Source organism: Salvelinus namaycush, chromosome 1, assembly GCF_016432855.1.
Source record: "Salvelinus namaycush isolate Seneca chromosome 1, SaNama_1.0, whole genome shotgun sequence".
Taxonomy (NCBI): Eukaryota; Metazoa; Chordata; class Actinopteri; order Salmoniformes; family Salmonidae; genus Salvelinus; species Salvelinus namaycush.
Genome location: NC_052307.1, coordinates 63,053,634 through 63,073,031, shown reverse-complemented (window position 1 = coordinate 63,073,031; position 19,398 = coordinate 63,053,634). Strand labels below are relative to the sequence as shown.

Below are 19,398 nucleotides of genomic sequence, written 5' to 3'. Positions count from 1 at the left end.
GCTAGTTAGCTGTGCAAGTTTCCATGGAAATCTGGGACTTTCACTCCCAAAACAAAATTGGTTCACGCCTCCTCGTGGCAATGTTTACACTGTGATTGGTTCTAAAGACAACGCGCTACGCAAAATCATTGCCCGATTGGCTAGTATCTATGTTGGAAGTGGAACTGACAGGATGTGCAGGTGCAGAAGCGGGAGATGGGGGCTTCCAGGCGGGTAACGTCAGAATGTGGTGACAGCGGATAAAAACGAAACATAATAAGTTTACCACTGCATTTATAATGCAAAGTAGAAGGGAGACTTTCACTTGCTGAACGACATGAGGTTGATTAAATCTGTGCAAGGCGTCTCATATAGCCACTTGGCATATCCGAAACCGAATGAAATGATAAGCAGCTGGAGTGCAACAGGTAACGTTAGCTAGCTAACGTTACATTATTATGAAGACAACACAACTATGTTGACGTTAGCTAGCCAGCTAACGGAATTAGCCAAATAATTATATAGCTATAAGCTAACGTTACTTATTTGGCTGTCAACGTTAGGCGACCTCGTAGTCTTTCATGAAGTTGATACTGCCTGTGGGTTTATAGCCATATCCTGGAAAACACTTTTGTCACTGTTTGTCAAAGTAGCTAGCTGGGTTGCTGCTACTATCTATCCATCTCACTCAGGAGATCTAGCTGAGGCTCGTGATGCAAAACACTGCCACAAAGATTTGAAATGAAGTTTGTGCCTCAGATAGGTGCGTGCTGTTTGCAGTTTGTGAAGTTAGCTAGTTCTAAATGTAATTTAAATGCATTAGCCTGATTTGTTAATGAACTAAACATTTTATACAAACTTGTTGCTAAACCTCCCGTTAAAGGGATGTTTTATCTCTTTCTCACTCTCTTGCTCTCCTCCTTGCTCCTTGCTTTCTCTCTCCATCTCGACCTGGAGTTGGTTCAATCTAATCCAGAATATGACTTGGTCAGAAGTGAGATAAAAAAGATTGGGGGTGGTGTTGTGTAAACATCAATATGAATTAAATGGACAGCACCACCTCTATCAAGATCATCCTCCAGGTCAAGGCTACTCAGCAGCAAGATATGATTTATTCTCATTTCTTTTTTCATTACTTATTTTCCTTTCCATGATTTCAGAAGATTTTGATGCAGCTCACTCACACATACCCACAAATAGAGTTGTTTTAAACCTCTGAGTTTTGGGCATTTTCATTTGTTCTTTTCCCCAAATCTCACCTGCTCCTTTGGTGCACAGTTTCTCTTTATCTGCCATTGTTATAATTTATTAGTTGTCGGAGTGAAATGTGTTTTATAGGCCGCTCCTCAAAGAGAGACTATGCTGCTATGCTCCCTAGATTAATTACTGCTGTTATAGAGAATATAACAAGGCATTGTGGTCTGAAGCAAGGGACTCTGGGTAAGTTTTGCAGCACATAATTAAAAATGATGGAGTGAAAAACAAGGGCTTTACGCACCTGAGGATTCAGGTATGTTATTAAAGCCATTTATTGTGTGGGCTGCTGCACTTCTGGACAGTCACAGTCCCTATGAGAGTAGCTGACGAGCATCAGTGGCCAGCTCAGACACTGATGCCTGCACTGAAATCCCATCCCTTTTTTTTACGGCGTCTCTCTCAACATGGAACTGTAGGCAATGTCACAATTTTCTGTTTTAGTTAAAGGTTTGTCATTGTGTCCATGCATCAGTTGTGTTGATGGTAATATGTGTTTATTTGTGTTGATAGATTACCAGTCAGAAACTCCTGGTGGAATTCCGGACCCTTTACCACGAGCGCCTTCGACGCATTGACCAATCGGATGACAGCCGGGAGGAGGCTCTGCAGGTAAACTGGTAATGGCGGTGGATGTGCTGGGGCAAGTGTGTTATTTCCACTAATGAACCGATCTTGCAATGTGATGCATATGTGTGAGAATAAGCTAGAAAATGGTTAGGCCTACGTTATGATGCAGACACTTAGTGACAGGCCTTTTATGGCAACTGTAACTGCTGGCCCTGCATGTGAAGTCTGAGGAGGGACAACAGACTGGGCCTGACAAGGGCAGGGAGGAAACTTGGTGTTTTAGAGACTTATAATGCTATTAGCCTAGTGCATGGCTGCTAAAATGTATAGTGCCATAATGAAAGTATGACAGGTTGATCAATGTTGTTAAGAGAATTACTGTCTTTACATCAAAAAGCTTTTTGGGTTATTTTTTAACTATCCCATTAAGTGGCCTTTATTGAATATCTTTAGATCTCGGGAAAATGTACCTTTTAGCCGATGCTCATCAGTAAAAGTGGAATAACATATTTGTTATGACGTAAAAAGTAATTTCCCTACCTGTGCATGCTCTTAGTCCTTGTAAGTCTATTACTAATTCATTTTTCTTCTCCTCAACATTTAATTTTTTTTCATATTCATCTCCACTAAAGAATGATGAAAGTGATGAGGATGAGCCAATTCCGCTGCTCTCTCTCTCCCTCTGTGCATGTCATGTCAGTGGCTATGGGATGGGGTTGGCTGTGCACACCTTGAGGACTGGGCTTGATGACGGCTGATGAAAGTTTTAGTGAGCCAAGCCTGTCTCTTTGACTCTAATCACCAGAGGAAAGCTCGTTCTCTCAGAAGTATCCTCTCCATGGTCGAAGCAATGGCGGAGTTTGGAAAAAACACAGCCTCTCATTTTAACTGCATTTATCCTCGGTTTGGGGAAATCCTGTTTGATTCACACGGCCTCTGACAGCCTCGGCTCTGGAAACACAAAACAAGCCTTTTAGAACTCTCTTGTCAAGGATTCAAAGAAGGACTAGTACAGTATATCAACATCTCTATTGCCTATCCTATAATAGTGTTGTTTTGAAAGCAGTGAGCTAAGAGTTTAATTAGATTACATAGCATACACTATCTAATTTACTTGATAATTACCATCAGAGGGGTATGTCAAACTCATTTAGGTGTTTTCAAAATGATCTCTATCCAGTTCTGTATGTTCAAACATGTTTCACTTATTCTGTAGTACGTACAGTGCATTCGGAAAGTATTCAGACCCCTTGACTTTTTCCACATTTTGTTACGTTACAGCCTTATTCTAAAATTGATTTAATTATGTTTTTCCCTCATCAATCTACACACAATACCATATAATGACAAAGTGAAAACAGGTTTATAAACATTAATGCACAAAAAAAACACAAAAACCTTATTCAGTATTCAGAGCCTTTGCTATGAGTCTTGAAATTGTGCTCAGGTGCATTCTGTTTCCATTGGTCATCCTTGAGATGTTTCTACAACTTGATTTGAGTCCACTTGTGATAAATTCAATTGATTGTACCAGTATGTGTGTAGAGGTGTCTCTTGGACCCCATATCTCCTCTCAGTCCCTGGTCCCAGTGGGCCATTTATCTGGCCATATTGAGAAGCCCCAACAGCCTTTGTTTCCAAGTGTCTGTTGTTTCCAAGTGACCGTTTTAGAAACCATTTAGGGAGTGTAAACAGTGGTCCACATTGTAAAAAAGATCCCCTCCTCCCCCTTTCCTACCACAAAGACTTCAGCTACCATGCATTTATAGAGTAACATCTCTTAACCTGACAGAGACTAAAGAGTCGAGCTGCTCCCCAGTGCATTGTGGGTACACAAGCATGTTGGCGATATGAGGTTTCTCTTTGACCAATAGAAGGACAAGCCCAGGCTTGATCAATGTATTCTAACACTCCAAACCTCACAGCTAGTCCTAATCAGTATCTGCAGTGAATAACAGAGAGAAGCTATGTGAGGTCTTTGGCTTTACTGGACATTGTGTGATGTGACTTCTTCCACATTTAAGAAAATAAATGATTTATTACTATATCTCACAAGTGCAGTTATGATCCAGTGGTGTTGAGTGATGCCATCCCTTCAATATCTTCTCAAGGATGATGGGGACTTGGAGAGGGAGTGTGTAAATGAAAGCGGTCATCCCCCTCTTCAAAGGGGGAGACACTCTAGACCCAAACTGTTACAGACCTATATCTATCCTACCCTGCCTTTCCAAGGTCTTCGAAAGCCAAGTTAACAAACAGATCACCGACCATTTCGAATCCTATCGTACCTTCTCCGCTATGCAATCTAGTTTCCGAGCTGGTCATGGGTGCACCTCAGCCACGCTCAAGGTCCTAAATGATATAACCGCCATCGATAAAAGAAAATACTGTGCAGCCGTATTCATCGACCTGGCAAAGGCTTTCGACTGTCAATTACCACATTCTTATTGGCAGACTCAACAACCTAGGTTTCTCAAATGACTGCCTCGCCTGGTTCACCAACTACTTCTCAGACAGAGTTCTGTGTGTCAAATCGGAAGCCTGTTGTCCGGACCTCTGGCAGTCTCTATGGGGGTGCCACAAGGTTCAATTCTCAGGTCGACTCTTTTCTCTGTATGTGTATATCAATGAAGTCACTCTTGCTGCTGGCGATTCTCTGATCCACCTTTACACAGACGACACCATTCTGTATACTTCTGGCAGTTCTTTGGACACTGTGTTAACAAACCTCCAGACGAGCTTCAATGCCATACAACTCTCCTTCCGTGGCCTCCAACTGCTCTTAAATGCAAGTCAAACTAAATGCATGCTCTTCAACCGATCGCTGTCCGCACCTGCCCGCCCGTCTAGCATCACTACTCTGGACGGTTTTGACTTAGAATATGTGGACAACTACAAATACCTAGGTGTCTGGTTAGACTGTAAACTCTCCTTCCAGACTCACATCAAGCATCTTCAATCCAAAATTAAATCTAGAATTGGCTACCTATTTCGCAACAAAGCATCCTTCACTCATGTTGCCAAACATACCCTCGTAAAACTGACTATCCTACCGATCCTTGACTTCGGCGATGTCATTAACAAAATAGCTTCCAACACTCTACTCAGCAAATTGGATGCAATCTATCACAGTGCCATCCATTTTGTCACCAAAGCCCCGTATACTACCCACCACTGCGACCTGTACAGTCATGGCCAAAAGTTTTGAGAATGACACAAATATACATTTTCACAAAGTCTGCTGCCTCAGTTGTATGATGGCAATTTGCATATACTCCAGAATGTTATGAAGAGATGACTTGCAATTAATTGCAAAGTCCTTCTTTGCCATGCAAATGAACTGAATCCCCAAAAAACATTTCCCCTGCATTTCAGCCTTGTCACAAAAGGACCAGCTGACATCATGTCAGTGATTCTCTCGTTAACCCAGGTGTGAGTGTTGACAAGGACAAGGCTGGAGATCACTCTGTCATGCTGATTGAGTTCGAATAAGAGACTGGAAGCTTCAAAAGGAGGGTGGTGCTTGGAATCATTGTTCTTCCGCTGTCAACCATAGTTACCTGCAAGGAAACACGTGCCATCATCATTGCTCTGCACAAAAAGGGCTTCACAGGCAAGGATATTGCTGCCAGTAAGATTGCACCTAAATCAACAATTTATCCGATCATCAAGAACTTCAAGGAGAGTGGTTCAAATGTTGTGAAGAAGGCTTCAGGGCACCCAAGAAAGTCCAGCAAGCGCCAGGACCGTCTCCTAAAGTTGATTCAGCTGCGGGATCGGGGCACCACCAGTACAGAGCTTGCTCAGGAATGGCAGCAGGCAGGTGTGAGTGCATCTGCACGCACAGAGAGGCGAAGACTTTTGGAGGATGGCCTGGTATCAAGAAGAGCAGCAAAGAAGCCACTTCTCTCCAGGAAAAACATCAGGGACAGACTGATATTCTGCAAAAGGTACAGGGATTGGACTGCAGAGGACTGGGATAAAGTCATTTTCTCTGATGATCATTTTCTCTGATGAATCCCCTTTCCGATTGTTTGGGGCATCCGGAAAAAAGCTCCGGAGAAGACAAGGTGAGCACTACTGTCAGTCCTGTGTCATGCCAACAGTAAAGCATCCTGAGACCATTCATGTGTGGGGTTGCTTCTCAGCCAAGGGAGTGGGCTCACTCACAACTGTGCCTAAGAACACAGCCATGAATAAAGAATGGTACCAATACATCCTCCGAGAGCAACTTCTCCCAACCATCCAGGAACAGTTTGGTGATGAACAATGCCTTTTCCAGCATGATGGAGCACCTTGCCATAAGTGGCTCGGGGAACAAAACATCGATATTTTGGGTCCATGGCCAGGAAACTCCTCAGACCTTAATCCCATTGAGAACTTGTGGGCAATCCTCAAGAGGCGGGTGGACAAACAAAAACCCACAAACTCTGACAAACTGCAAGCATTGATTATGCAAGAATGGGCTGCCATCAGTCAGGATGTAGCCCAGAAGTTAATTGACAGCATGCCAGGGCGGATTGCAGAAGTCTTGAAAAAAAGGGTCAACACTGCAAATATTGACTCTTTGCATCAACTTCATGTAATTGTCAATAAAAGCCTTTGACACTTATGAAATGCTTGTAATTATACTTCAGTATTGCAGAGTAACATCTGATAAAAATATCTGAAGACACTGAAGCAGCAAACTTTGTGGAAATTAATATTTGTGTCATTCTCAAAACTTTTGGCCATGACTGTATGCTCTCTTTGGGTGGCCCTCGCTTCGCTTCAGGTCATCTATAAGTCTTTGCTAGGTAAAGCCCTGCCTTATCTCAGCTCACTGGTCACCATAGCAGCACCCACCCGTAGCACGCGCTCCAGCAGGTATATTTCACAGGTAACCCCAAAAGCCAACTCCACCTTTGGCCGCCTTTCCTTCCAGTTCTCTGCTGCCAATGACTGGAAAGAATTGCAAAAATCACTGAAGCTGGAGACTCATATCTCCCTCACTAACTTTAAGCATCAGCTGTCAGAGCAGCTTACCGATCACTGTACCTGTACACAGCCCATCTGTAAATAACACACCCAACTACCGCATCCCCATATTGTTATTTATTTTTTCTGCTCCTTTGCACCCCCGTATCTCTACTTGCACATTCATCTTCTGCACATCTATCACTCAAGTGTTTAATTGCTAAATTGTAATTATTTCGCCACTATAGCCTGTTTATTGCCTTACCTCCCTAATCTTACTTCATTTACACACACTGTATATAGACTTTTCTATTGTGTTATTGACTATACGTTTGTGGAACTCTGTGTTGTTTGTGTCGCATTGCTTTGCTTTATCTTGGCCAGGTCACAGTTGTAAATGAGAACTTGTTCTCAACTGGCCTACCTGGTTAAATAAAGGTGAAATATATAAAAGCCTTGAAAAGACTGCTTTAGCAAAGGCCGCTCTCTCTGTCAATCCACAAGGATCCTAATGCTTGATGCTTCTAACTATGAACTGTGTGTGTGTGTGTGTGTGTGTGTGTGTGTGTGTGTGTGTGTGTGTGTGTGTGTGTGTGTGTGTGTGTGTGTGTGTGTGTGTGTGTGTGTGTGTGTGTGTGTGTGTGTGTGTGTGTGTGTGTGTGTGTGTGTGCTCCTTAGGAGACAGAGAAGATGTTGAGAGAAGGGTGCGATGAAGAACTGTCTGTTTGTGGTTGGCTGATGTGGCAGACGGCGTGCGTTGGGTGATACTTGATCTGATGTTAATGTGCTGCCGTGTGTGAGGGAGGGAGGGAGTGAGTGTTTGACTGAGTGGAGAGAGGGAGAGAGGGGAGATGGGCAGATAATCCCGTCTGCCTGATGAGATTGAAGGCTGGGATTGATTGATCGCCTAATCATAGGAGGAAATGGGCCTGAAAATGAATGGGACTCTGCCCTTGGCTTGCTGTGGAGCTGGGCGGCTGGGTTGCAGGGGATGTTAGCTGCAGCAAGACATGGCCTTAATGTGCAAGGGAGCTGATTTCATTTGTGTCTGATATACAGTTATACGATCCTGGCTAAATGATCAAATAAAAAAAGGAAGAGGGGGAACATGGAAGGGGTGTAAATCAAGCTTTATTGCTGGAATATTACTTTTTCATGCCGTCTGAAATGGATGCTTTGAGAAAGGTGAAAGAATAAAAATCCAATATGAATTTGAATGTGGTGAGGCTGTGTGGTGGCCGAGATAGCCAGCCGCTGTCCTGGATGCAGCTGGGTGGCTGGGTATTGGTGTTATTGGATTATTATTTATGTCATTATGAAGTTTGCATTATCTTCCTCATGGCCAGGATATTTGTTTTATAAAATTGCTCACAGCTGGGAGGCAGGATTATACACCTAAAAGATAGTATTCTGTGTTCTCTCTCTTTCCCACTTTCTCTCTCTCTCTCTCTTATTTTCTCCCCCTCTTTCTCATCCCTCCTGCCCTACCTTTCCTCACACTCTCTCCCTTCTCCCCCCTGCCAGACGTTTCCTAACTCGCTCCCCCTCTCCATCCTCTTTTCCCTTTCACCTGCTCATTCTTTCAAACTGAGGGCAGAATTACTTAACAGAAAGGGGAACCTTTGATGTTGGCAGGACCCATGTTGGTACTCTCAAGGAACCTAATGCTGCTCCTCTCATCTATTAGTCACAGTAAGGACTCCCACATGCGTCTTTGGGGCTAGAGAATTAGCCCAGTGTTTGAAGGGGGAGGGCCTTTCCATGTACGGTCCCCAGTTCACAGGGTGTGTGCTGCCAGTGCCCATCACCACGGGCTGATTGAGCTGGTGGGCTGGGCTTTGCATCAGGGCAGCATCAAACACACCTGTTTGTGTTCTGTTTAAGTGAGGCGGGGCACTTGTCACTTCCACTTCACCTCCATCTCCACTCCTTTAAAAGAGGCTTTGAAAAGCAAATACCCTTCAGTCTGATGGAGCATTTATCTCCATTTCTACCTGACGGCCGACAGAGCCATAATAATTCCTATGTGTCCATCCCGCACTAAATTATCATCTGGGTCCAAACTGTCTGGGCTGTTCTGCAGATAGTCGGCATGTTCCTGCATAGGAATTAGTGTCAGAGCATCCATGTGTCTGGGCTGTGAAGATGCCATGCTAGATCAGAGGTGGCGTATGACTAATAGTACCCCTGGTGTTAGCAGAGCTCTAATATGGTGGGGGGGGGAGGGGGTTGGATGTCATGTGACAGGTTTTGCCCGAACACCCCCTGCATGTCCTGCTTGATGATCAGAGGGGCTGGCTGTCAGAGAGGGGATGGGGCGGGACAGCAAAGGACACAACAGCAAGCGAGAAGAGTTGTTTCTGTCTCCCTCAAATACCTACCTGACTTACCTACCTGATTACCTACCTGATGCCTACCACTTTCAAACTTTCTCTGACCATCACTGCTTTTTTTGCTGTATTCATACAAAGTGGTGTTTGAGAATGTGCTGTGTTTTTCCTGAATGGATTTGTTTTAATCCCAACTGGTCACTCAGTCCTCCCTCCATAACAGTGGTGGGTAGCAGCAATCCATTTCAGTGTTGATATTCCAATAAACACCTAACAAAGGTCATGTCTGCTGTGCCCCTCTTCTCTGTCTCCCTCTAGAGCAAGGTGGGCATGCTGCAGTCGTTTGTGCGGGACCAGAGTTAGCAGAATGAGGTTCTGATCCAGGCGCTGGAGGCTGAGGAGGCGGAGGACCGGGCGGTGGAGGGGAGAACAGTCAGCCTTCACAAAGAGCTGGAGGTGAGTGATCAATGGCATTGATCAGCTAGTCAATCCAGCAGTCTATATCCCTCTCTGTTTACACCCTCAGTGCGCTGCTGTGTTAAACTGAGCGTGCTCTAAGCAGCCACCCCAGGGACCCGCTAAAAGCCCGCCTCACACCCGCCATTGATTGACATGTCGATTAGCCTGGAAGCTGTTGACAGTGGGCTTGTTAGCCATCTTAAGCATTAATGATGATGGGGAGTGGTGGCGGCTAAGTTCAGGGTTACACTCTGACTATGGGGAAAGTCACATTCACATTCATAACTGTATAGACAGCTGACTGTGTGTGTGTTATGGATTGTCAAGGCTCATAGAATAAGCCTGGAGCTCGGCCGTCAGTGGGCTTGCAGGTGACTTCAGAACAAGATAGGGGGAAACAACCTCATCTGAGTCTTTCACTGGGAACAGCTAATCAATTTCAGATTGATTTACTCTCAGGCCCATGTATTGTTGAACTTGTTCCTGCACTGAACGATTGTTAAGATTTCCCCCTAATGTTATTAACTGGGCTTTTCATGCAAAATCAGCCGTATTCACTGTAGCTGGGCCTCAGGGTCGACACTGGAGCTGCTAACCACATGGTCTTCATTACAGATGAAATTGTCATGGAGGCATCTGTATCACAGCTTATTAATCAGGTTTCATGCCTCAAAAACCTTTGGTTTGAGCACCTTCGCTTTTCTCCCATGAACAGTATAATGAGAGCGCCAATTTTGGTGAACAGAAAGTTGCTTTTGTAGGAATTGGTATCCCCCTCCATTTCCCTGTAGACTCTATCCTCCGCTGTAAAGGAAGCTGACAGTAATTGAGTAACGGTGAATTATGAACTAAGACAATAAGAAAAAAGGATAAATGTGTTTGTATTGGATTGTTAAAATAAGCCCAGGCAGAGTTTGGGAAAGGGTGTGCCTGTTGGCCAAGTCAACGTTCTCTTTGTCTCTCAGTGTAGCTGACTGCCCCAAACCTTTCAGTCATTTCATCTTCACAGGAATGGAATGCGGTTGACCTTCAACGGGCAGCATTAATTATGAAACCCAAAACTAATCTGCTCATTCATTATAGCAGCCCACTGAAGATAAGCGCGTAGAGCCTACATACACTGTTGTATATTATTTGAACATGCTGGAAAGAAACTCAATGCCATTACACAATACTGAATGTAGCACGTACTGTGTTTGCCTGTTGGGTTTGAATTGGCAGTGCTTTCTAAAGCTAGAGCTTAATTGGTGCCAGGTTGTTCTTGGCATTGGAATGTTTTAGTTAGTCAACATTTCTCATGAATGTGTCTGTCATTTTGACTGGTTTTGAAGTGTGGAATGCATGTATTGTGGTCCTCCTTTGTGAATCACTCACAGATCGGGTGTGTGTGTGTGTTGAAGCTAATCGTATGAAGTGTGTGCAGACACCACCACCACAAGCCCCAGCCCCAACCTCAAACCTGTTTCCTCTTTTATGCGTCATTTAAGGCCTGTAAACAGTTTGTTTAAAGCAGTTTATAGATGATTTCTAAGAGTTCCCCCAGCTCCCCCAAATGTGTGTGGAGTTAAACAAACTCTTACCTTAATAGACAGCCAGTAATGGGGCTGCTAGGAGTCTAGGACCAGGCTGTGGGCTTGGGGGAGAGCTGGCTGACGGAAGTGGTTTGAGATACAGTTAGAGCTCGTGCCACAACAAAGCCACTAGCACTCCCCAAGCACAGAATAATTTCATCTGATGAGTTCCTCATCTGTTTTCACTGTGTTGTTTTGTCTCTTCCTTCAGTCTCCTTTCTCTGCTACCAGATAAAACCTAGCCTGTCTTGGTCAGCGCATTAAAAGTTGTGGCACCTCTTTACAGGATTGGCTTTAATCTTTTGCCTCTTCCTTGTCACCTCGAAACGTGTGGAGCCTGATATGATAATGATGTGGACCTGTCCAGGGTATTAGAGTTAAGCTGGCTGATTAGGCTGCCCATCGATCAGTCTATCACTCAGCACTCCGCTCCATGCTGGCCAGACCAGGGCAGCTGGCAGGGAAGAAACACACTGCTACTCTGAAGGACAGGGGCCACACACACACACACACACACACGTACACCGCAAATAAAAAAAACTGTATTTTTTTCATGAAGATGGACAGCCTTGAAGTTGCAAACTTTTTTTTGCTTTTATGCTAGAAGAATAATATGCTTGTGGCAATCTTTCAAATCTATTGAAAGCTCAAACATAGATAAAAAATGTGTAATACAATGTAGGTACAGAGTACAGTGTCCTGTAGCCTTTGTGCTTCTTATGCTTTTTCACACTTAAAGGTATGCTGGTACAGTATACATCCATTAAAAAGGGTTTGTTATTGTCTTTGAGAGTAGTGTAAGTGTTTACACTGGAGACATTGACCCTTCTTGCATTTATCCCTCATAATGGGTTTTCAGTTGCACATAGCTTTGAGTTTCTTCCATCTCAAACTCTTCAAGGCAAGAGGCTAGTGTTGCCCGAATACCGAAACTTTAGTACTTTTTCAATACTAGATCATGAAAAATGGTGTTGTTACTTTTGGTACTTCTGTCAAAATGTGTCTCACAGATCAACTATCAGCGGCAGCCAATATCCCCTTATAGCGGGAGGCGTGCACCCCGCCGTTCCTGGTCCACTTAGTTTGCACTGGCAGTCTGAGCTGCATCATGTTAGGTCCCCACTCATGCTGCACAGAAGTTAACACTTGAATAATGTCATAAAGCATGTAGAAACGTAGGAATTGTTCATTACTGTTCTCAAAACAATGTCCAAACAGGCTAGAACACTTTACAATGCAAGAAGGTACAGGTAGCTTCCAGCTTTGTAGGCTAGCTTTCCTTACTAGCTAACAAGTAAAGCTAACATCAATTCACTACCCTAGTACTTTGTTTGTGATAATATGCGAATCACAATGCAAAATATGCTGATTTCAAAGCTGACTGCCACTAAAAAAAATTATTCATTCACTTATTCGGTCTCTCACGTCTCTTGTAAAGATTATCTATTGCCTTTTGGCTCATGAATGAATGAGGTCATTACTGGTTAATGAGACAATGCATTTTTATAAAATAATCAACTTCTATGCAAATGTTGTTAAGTACAATACAATAAGATTGTCTGTAGTCCCATGAAATTAGCCAAAACAAGTGCAATAACTCAATGCATGCACACACTCCTGTTGAATATGAATTCACCTATATTGTGGATAAGCCTAGGCTACATCTTGATTTACCCAGTTTATTCATAGAGATTTACCATTCAAATAAATTATTATCATTATGTTATGTAGTTAGATTGGTAAAAACTCATATTGATTGTATAATTGTTTCATTAATGCATACATGGCTGTAATGTAATGATATTGAACTCAAAAGATGCCCAACGATTGAACCGAGCAGTAGCTGGGTTAATTTGTCTGGATCAAGTTCTGTGACTTTGGCTAATATGCCTTCTTTTTGTGCCATGTTATCGTCTTGTTATCGTTTTGGTATGGAGTATTGTTATACTAAACCTGGTAACGGTATCTAAGTCAATTCTGGTATCGTGACAACACTACAATGGGCTTTACAACAATGGTGTGAGTAGACAATGCAGAGAGCTGATGGAGAATGGAGAAAATTGTGCTGTTTTGCTTTGTTCTGCCAGCACAAATGCATGAATGGAATTAACCTAATTTAAATTTAGCCTTGACTCCCAATGTGTGAGTCAATTATACAGCACATTAGGTAATGTAGACAATATATTTTCTCCACACCTTGTTGTTCTGTAGGATCTGTAAAGCCAAGGCCTGCTTTGTATCCTGTAGTGATGGGGGAAAAATCTATACAGTTGCATATCGGGATATTATTTTTGACGATATATTGTATAGTTTTGACAGTATCGCAGTATTATATTTGTTTTCAGCATTATTTTCTCATGTCTCTCTCCTTTCCCTCTGAAGCTGCAGGTGAGCAATATGTTTGGAACATCGAATCGCAATAAAATCACATTATCGAATTGCAATACATATAGAATTGTGAGAATCGCAGTACATATTGTATCGGCACCTAAGTATCGTGATAATGTCGTATCATGAGGTCCCTGGCAATTCCCAGCCCTAGTGTCCTGAGAAGTGCTTTTTCTGTTTCTCACCTCTCTGTCAGAAATGAATGGATCGTGGCTGATGTTGCAAAGATAGCGACAATGGAGAGAAAGCACTGGGGGCAAAAGGAGAGAAAAACTAGAGAAATTATTCAGGAATGATACATACCTTGTCCTCCCTAACCTTTTGGAGAGAAAAACACTTAGACTTTAACCTCAAAGAAAAGGTTTTATGTGTGGAAACAAAGGTGTGTGCATAGCTGCCAGGAGTGGCTGAGGGTGAGAGGCAATGAAAGGTAGTGTGAGGGAGAGAGGAGCAGGAGGATGAGGATGAGGAGGAAGGGAAGGAGAAAAGAAGCAGAGAGAGAGAAGGGGGAGGAAGGGAAGGAGAGAGAGAAGAGAGAAGGGGGAGGAAGGGAAGGAGAGAGAGAGAGAGAAGGGGGAGTAAGGGAAGGAGAGAGAGGGAGAAGGGGGAGGAAGGGAAGGAGAGAGAGAGAGAGAGAGAAGGCTTTCAATCCAGGAACAGAGTCATTAGGGTTCACAGCTGAAGAAAAGGCCAATTAAAGTTGAGTGTAGGCCTACGTCTGGAGAAAAGCAGCGTTTGCAGGCCTTTTATCGGACCAGTGGGATCTCTCCCCAGTACACCTTGGGAATCATATCAACTGCCTGCCTGCCTGCCTTCCTGCCTGCCAACAATCCCAGTATCAGTCAGTATGGACAAGATATTTTTTACAACTGAAATACATGAATTAATTTGTACCCTAGCTTAAGGCAATGGTGCTTCAATACAGCACCATTAAACTAGCATAGTGTAGCTTATTTTAAATATTTAGACATTGTTTATCTTTTATGGTGACATTAGGTTGTCAATTGTTGTTTACCTTTCTTTGTTTTATCATTCTCGTTTTTATGGAGTAACACAAAGAGGTGTTGTCTCAATGTAAATGTACTGGACATTAAGGCTGGAGCTGGGAGTTGTAATGCTACTGTAATGTTATTGGTTAGATGTTACTCATCTGTTCATCTATCTTACCGTACAGTAATGGCTGCTGTGGACTACTGCCTGTGGATGTTAGAGAACCTGCAGGCCCAGCCTAGTCCTCCTAATCAGCCCTGATAACAGAGAGAGAGCGTGAATAACCCAGGGCTCAGGAGAGCCACAGTGACAAAAAGCGATTGTAAAACAAAGTGAACAGAGTAAACGCTGCCAGAGTACCATCAGACTCTGTTTACTGAAACCCCTGAGCATCTATTCATCTGTTCATCCCAAACTCTCCTCTCCTCCCGGGCTTTAGCACAACTGGACCCAGCTGTGTGTAGTCCAGCCTAGACCAGCCCTGCCCAGTACCTGCTGACTGACTGACTGACCACAGGGCTGGGTGGGGCGGGTGAAGCAGGGTTGAGGGAGATCACTTTCGTATATTCAGAGTTCATCTGATTCATCATACAGTACCTAGAATCCCCCAGAACTAGAGCATATTCATTCTGTTGAGGTAAAGAGGATGTTGAGTTGTCCCTCACATGCTCTCTGTATTAATTCAACACACAGATGGATGTTGCAGCTAATTGGAGTAAAATGGGGCTTTGTGAGGGATAAAGTAGGATTTCCATAGGCTGTGATAGGTCTTGTCTGTGAAGAGCAGTTAAACTATGCGAGGTGGAGAGAGGTCAAGTAGCATGGGTGTTCATATCTTATGTTTGTGTTGTTCTAAGACAAGGTGTTTGGGTATTTTATAAGTTATTGTAAGCAGCATGGAACATGAAGAGGCATTGGGACTGTCTACTACTCTCCATTGTGTGTGTGTGTGTGTGTGTTATGGATTGGTTGTGTGTGTGTGTTATGGATTGTTTGTGTGTGTTTGTTATGGATTGGTTGTGTGTGTGTGTGTGTGTGTGTGTGTGTGTGTGTGTGTGTGTGTGTGTGTGTGTGTGTGTGTGTGTGTGTGTGTGTGTGTGTGTGTGTGTGTGTGTGTGTGTGTGTGTGTGTGTGTAGATTATAGCAGCAGTTGGCCATACAGTGTCTCCTTTCAGGCCCAGCAGTTGTTGCAGTCAGGTTGGTCCTCTTCCAACCAGCAGACCACCTGTGTTCAACACACACGTACAAACGCATACACGCACAAGGTATAACCAAAGGTCATCATGATAGAGAAGCCATACCTTGGCTTGGGCCTATTTTCCCATTTATTTTAGCCATATTAGTCTTCATTTAGTTTGACTCTCATTCCATATGGAGAATATTCTGCTCTTGTTCACAGGAGCGCTGGGTTTTTGTAGACTAACCTGGGTATAAACGCATGGATTATCTTTTGAAAGGTAATTAGACTTTCTCACTAAGTAGACTTGGAGACGTTTTTAGACCTCTGCTCAGCCTATCAAAGAACACAGCAATCTACATTACACAGCATTTTGCACGTCCAAGGAGATTTGTAAGACATACTGTAGTGAAAGAGGCTGTTAATGGGCTTCGTAGTGTTGTCATATTGTGCAACCATGTTGGTCAAATTCTTGGACTACAGCTATATAGGTTTGTAAACACCAGTGATACACTATATATACAAAAGTATGTGGACACCCCTTCAAATTAGTGGATTCGGCTATTTCAGCCACACCCGTTGCTGACAGGTGTATAAAATTGAGCACACAGTCATGCAATCTCCGTAGACAAATGTTGGCAGTAGATTGTCCTTACTGATGAGCTCAGTGACTTTCAACGTGGCACTGTCATAGGATGCCACCTTTCCAACAAGTCAGTGCATCAACTTTCTGACCTGCCAGAGCTGCCCCGGTCAACTGTAAGTGCCTTTATTGTGAAGTGGAAATGTATAGGAGCAACAACGACTCAGCCGCGAAGTCGTAGGCCACACAAGCTCACAGAACGGGACCGCCGAGGGCTGAAGTGCGCAGTGAGTACAAATCGTCTGTCCTCAGTTGCAACACTCACTACCAAGTTCCAAACTGCCTCTGGAAGCAACGTTAGCACAATAACTGTTAGTCTGGAGCTTAATGAAATGGGTTTCCATGGCCGGGCAGTCGCACACAAGCCTGAAATCACCATGCGCAATGCCAAGCATCGGCTGGAGTGTTGTAAAGCTTGCCGCCTTTGGACTCTGGAGCAGTGGAAATGTTTTCTCTGGAGTGATGAATCCCGTTTACCAATCTGGCAGTCTGACGGATGAATCTGTGTTTGGCGGATGCCAGGAGAGCGCTACCTACCCGAATCAATAGTGACAACTGTAAAGTTTGGTGGAGGAGGAATAACGGTCTGGTGCTGTTTTTCATGGTTCGTGCTAAGCGCCTTAGGTCCAGTGACGGGACATCTTAACGCTACAGCATACAATGGCATTCTAGACGATTCTGTGCCCAACATCAGTACCCGACCTCACTAATGCTCTTTTTGTTGAAAGGAAGCAAGTCCCCGCAGCAATGTTACAACATCTAGTGGAAAGCCTTCCCAGAAGAGTGGAGGATGTTATAGCAGCAAAGGGGTGGACCAACTCCATATTAATGCACATGATTTTGTAATGAGATGTTTGACGAGCAGGTGTCCACATACATTTGGTCATGTAGTCCAGTAGTTCCCAAAGTTGTTATAGTACATATAAAACCTTATTTGTTCATCGAAAATTTGGAGTAATTCACCACAGGTTAATGAGAAGGGTGTGCTTGAAAGGATGCACATAACTCTGCAATGTTGGGTTGTATTGGAGTCTCAGTCTTAAATAATTTTCCACACACAGTCTGTGCCTGTATTTGGTTTTCATGCTAGTGAGGGCTCTCTCACATAGGTACGTGGTTGCAAAAGGCATCAGTGTCTTAACAGCGCGATTTTCCAAGGCAGGATACTCTGAGTGCAGCCCAATCCAGAAATCTAGCAGTGGCTTCTGATTAAATCAAATTTTCACAGAACCACTTGTTGCACAGAACCACTTGTTTCGATGAGGCTCTCTTGTTCGGATATCGGTAAGTGGACTGGAGGCAGGGCAGGGAAGGGATAATGAATCCAGTTGTTTGTGTCATCCGTTTTGGGAATGTACCTGCGTAATTGCGCACCCAACTCACTCAGGTGCTTTGCTATATCACATTTGACATTATCCGCAAGCTTGAGTTCATTTGCACACAAACAAATCATACAATGATGGAAAGACCTGTGTGTTGTCCTTGTTAATGCAGACAGAGAAGAGCTCCAACTTCTTAATCATAGCTTCAATTTTGTCCTGCACATTGAATATGGTTGCGGAGAGTCCCTGTAATCCTAGATTCAGATCATTCAGGCGAGAAAAAACATCACCCAGATAGGCCAGTCGTCTGAGAAACTCGTCATCATGCAAGCGGTCAGAGAAGTGAAAATGATGGTCAATAAAGAAAACTAAGCTTGTCTCTCAATTTAAAAAAACATGTCAATACTTTGCCCCTTGATAACCAGCGCACTTCTGTATGTTGTAAAAGGGTTACATGGTCGCTGCCTTAATCATTGCATAGTGCAGAAAATACACAAGAGTTTTTTTATTTTATTTAATTTATTTTATTTCACCTTTATTTAACCAGGTAGGCTAGTTGAGAACAAGTTCTCATTTGCAGTTCAGGGGCCTTGCTTTAATAAAGTTAACCATTTTCAGTGTAGTGTCCAAAACATCTTTCAAGCTGTCAGGCGTTCCCTTGGCAGCAAGAGCCTCTCGGTGGATGCTGCAGTGTACCCAAGTGGCGTCGAGAGCAACTGCTTGCACGGGCGTTACCACTCCACTATGTCTCCCTGTCATGGTTTTTGCGCCATTAGTACAGATACCAACATGAGCAACAGCTACGTTTGGCTACATACGGACCGTTAGTGGAATTCCCGCGAGAGAGCAACGGTTAATGTGATTGGATGTTAATTATTTGACTAGGCCACCTGTATTTGACATTGTGTTGTTATTTAACTGAACACTAGATGGTTTAATTGTATTTTTGGCAGTGAAATGAGGCTATTCAGTCGAAAAAAAATGGACTGTTTGAAAATGTGAATATTTTTTTAATTTGGGCTACCCCTGACGGCATTGCACGTACCCCTGAGGAATATCTGATGTTGTGTATCTGAGGAAGACCATTACATTGGGATCTTTGTTGTATTGCATCATGTTTAGAGGTAGCAAAAAGTGATAAGACATTCCCTTTCTTTTCACTGTAACCCTTGTGGCCTCAGGTCCAACCCTGCTTATCCTCCTAGACACTCTGAGGCCTGGAGAGAAGTTCTGCCTCTGCCCACCGGTCATAACAGACCAGGGTTTATAGAGAACCAAATAAATAGATAAAGATGGAGTGTAAATTACACCTGGTTTCAGTGGGCTGCCTTGGAGGATAGAGTTGAACGAGCCTGCTGAGGTAAAAGGAGCTGGCTGTGTTTCTCTACAAGCAGAGAGAAGGAAGGCCTCCTGAGCACTATGAATAATGAAACAGTTGACTGCTCTGTACAGATTTCACATGTCATAAAAATGGCTTTTTAGTTGCTGTTAGACCTCTTACCTGTCTGCTAGGCTTACACAGGTTTGGGCGTTTGTGAGGGGCTCACAGAGAACGCTCCCTCATGCCTCATAGACAGCTTTCCAGTAACCGAAGGAAACTTGGTCTTGTATGGGAGGAGATGGAGGGCTAAGGCCTGTTAGGACACCCACAGCTAGCTAAGACAGATGGCGGTCATCTTTGAGCCTACTGTAAGAATTACATTTCAGTGTATGAATGTGTTTTACTGTGTATTGCTAAAGCATATGTGCTGCGGTAAGT

The 19,398-nt window shown here is 43.6% G+C and overlaps 1 long non-coding RNA gene across 1 annotated transcript in view; it reads left to right on the top strand.

Annotated features, from left to right (window-relative positions):
* Window positions 1–204: 204 nt before the first annotated feature.
* The window catches only part of LOC120056127, a 34,665-nt gene continuing 15,471 nt past the window's right edge, over window positions 205–19,398 (top strand). Inside the window, exons 1-3 of the long non-coding RNA XR_005477753.1 lie at window positions 205–407; window positions 1,747–1,845; window positions 9,408–9,545. This is a non-coding gene — a long non-coding RNA (uncharacterized LOC120056127). The remainder of the gene's footprint in view (window positions 408–1,746; window positions 1,846–9,407; window positions 9,546–19,398) is intronic.